Below are 3160 nucleotides of genomic sequence, written 5' to 3'. Positions count from 1 at the left end.
CTATGCATGCATATATTTATTACTCCAGACACCAAAAACTCCCCTAAAAGTTGATTTGGACACACCTCAAAATTGCTTTTGACACACTACATTTTATTATATTTTTGAATGAATGTTTGGGATTGTAATATACCATATTCTAGTAGAATGTGAACAAAATCATCATCATTGTTACATAGAGTGAATATAGTGAACAATTACTTATTTTAATGATCAAATATAGACAACAATACATCTAACCTGAAATGTTGAACTGATCTAATTTGCATATCAACAGGTAATAGTGGATTATTTGTTAAGTAAATATTTTTTCAAAAATAATTTTATTCTAATAAATTTTATCTTAATATATTTTTGAAATTTCGAGATATTTAAGTAATGATAAAATATAATTTGTAATGAATTTNTTACTCCAGACACCAAAAACTCCCCTAAAAGTTGATTTGGACACACCTCAAAATTGCTTTTGACACACTACATTTTATTATATTTTTGAATGAATGTTTGGGATTGTAATATACCATATTCTAGTAGAATGTGAACAAAATCATCATCATTGTTACATAGAGTGAATATAGTGAACAATTACTTATTTTAATGATCAAATATAGACAACAATACATCTAACCTGAAATGTTGAACTGATCTAATTTGCATATCAACAGGTAATAGTGGATTATTTGTTAAGTAAATATTTTTTCAAAAATAATTAATGCTAGTACTAAATATGAAAGTAAAATATATTTTTAAAATTATAGAAACAAATAATTCTTACTTGATAAATGAAGAATTTAAACTGTGCAAAAAATTTTCACTTTTTTTGTATAGTTTAAATTCATTATTTTAAATCATACTTTAACTAGTCTTTGTTGTTTTGTATTCAACACAATATCTCACAAATGCAACAAGAGAGATAAAGGAGCAGTATTATTGGTATAATTATTTACCTGTATTTTACTGATCAAATTGCTGATTTAGAGCTTGATCAGAATGGTTGTAGATGTACTGTTGCATTTGCATTTTTTTTTTATCTACTACAAAATTACTGTATTTGAATGTATTGTTTTTGTTAGAAATGCAAAAAATAGTAATTTGACCAAGTACCAAATATTCACCCATTATTAAAGTTAAGTACTTTGCCATCAAATAATCAAGCTTTTGAGGATATCTTATTTAAAAACCTATTTAAAATTCTGATGAAAGCACATATATGTAGTTTCTTATGTGTTTACCAAAAAACACTTTTTTAAATTATAATTAAACTTTGACTTTTCAATTTCAATAAATCTTAAGTAATGCTATTATTTAACACTATATACATTTAATAATGAAACTACCCAACTTTATTTTATAAAGTTATTTAAGTTAGTTTTTCTTAAATGTTTGCAAAACAAATCAGGTTTGTTTAGATAGGATTTATTACTGTGCTAAATCACAGCCAAATGAAAAATTTATAACATTGTAGATCCAGTAAAATTGTTAAGTTACAATAAATTAAAAAAGTTTTTTGTAGTAGTTCATACAGATTCATGCCCTAATTAGACTAAAATAACTATACAGTAATTCAAATAAGTGATCTGGTAAGGAAGCAAAGAAGCTTTAAAAATGCTTATCAGCAGTTAATATTTGTCTTCTTCCAAATTACTTTGATGACTTTTTTTATTGTTCAATTAAATTCTTATCTTTAGAAACCATTTAGATATATAACTAGATTTATATACTCTTTTTAATATCATAAAACTCAACAAACCACAAAATTTAATGTGTTATTTAATAAAATATAGTTCATTATAATATACTTTATCTCTGTTATGTTCATATGAAATAATTAGACAATACAAATATTTTTATCAAGAACATTTTTAAATATAAAATTGTAAAATATTTTTATTTATTGTTAAATATGATAATCAATCATCATTGTTTAATTATAAAACATCATTAGCTATAAAACTTTATAAATATTAACAGTTATTCTTAGAAATGGTCTTTGTCAAGTTTTTGTTAATTTTTAACAGTTTATATCTTACAAAATTTTTTTCTTTAAATATAACTACAGCTGAATCACCTTAAAATGAACACTAATAAAGCAAATTCTTATGTTAAAGCAAATTTTGCCATTTCCCTGGCAAAACGCCATTGTCACAATGTTAATTTTCATGTGATAAAGCAAACAAAAATTTTACCAGAATTTATTAATCAAAGTGTAAATTACCTTCACAACTCTCTAGAAATACCGTATATCTCGGCAGATAAGATGACCTTCAGATAAGACGAGGTATAAATTTTCGTCGATGTTTTATAGTTTTAGCATATATCTGTCCTATAAGACATCCCGCAAACTATCAACGACCTATGAATTTAGTTTAGATCAACGATCATCATCTGAATAATAATACTGTATAGTGTATATGGAATTATATTCTATTTGTAATTTTTCAAATGAACAAATTTTATTTTCTTGCATCTGGCAGCACTGACTTGCGATTGTTGCAAACATTGACACTGATTTGGCATTCGGGTAATGACCTTGACTATTCACAAAAACATCATATGGGCTATTCTATTTTGTGCACATACCCTATTCTCTTCTAGTAAATAATTATGGTTTGTCTGTCTTTTTATAATGGTTTTAATTTATATAAATTTCAATCTAATTTTTTTTGTATCTGTCCTATAAGACGACCCCGGATTTTGGGGGCTTTTTTTTTATCATTCAACTATCGTCTTATCTGCCGAGATATACAGTAATCCTATTTCCAATAAGGGTTGCTTTTGTGATGTGAACAATAAAATGTAGCACTATAATAAATGTTCCATTTTGAGTAGAATAGATTTTTTTCTCCTAGTAAGCAAAGACATATTCTATCTCTGATTGCAGAGCAATTCAAACATCTGACTTTAGCAGACCATTCTACTCTATTCAGAAAATAGAGGTTAAGTATACCCACCCCTTTAAATGGATGTGGTCCCACACAACATGTGCTAGTTTGCATATTGAGGAGTGCATATAGTGATGCCAGGTTTGGCTACTTTGCACCAAATTTAGCTCCTTTTTTTTACTATTTTGGTGCCAAAAATATTTTCTGCATTTTCAAACAATTTTCAACAGAAAAGATCACTGATTTTTTTTGCTTTGTTTTGTTTAACCACTCTGATA

This window comes from Centruroides sculpturatus, unplaced genomic scaffold (assembly GCF_000671375.1).
Source record: "Centruroides sculpturatus isolate CEXI.00-Female unplaced genomic scaffold, Cexi_2.0 scaffold431, whole genome shotgun sequence".
NCBI lineage: Eukaryota > Metazoa > Arthropoda > Arachnida > Scorpiones > Buthidae > Centruroides > Centruroides sculpturatus.
This window is presented reverse-complemented; position numbering follows the sequence as displayed.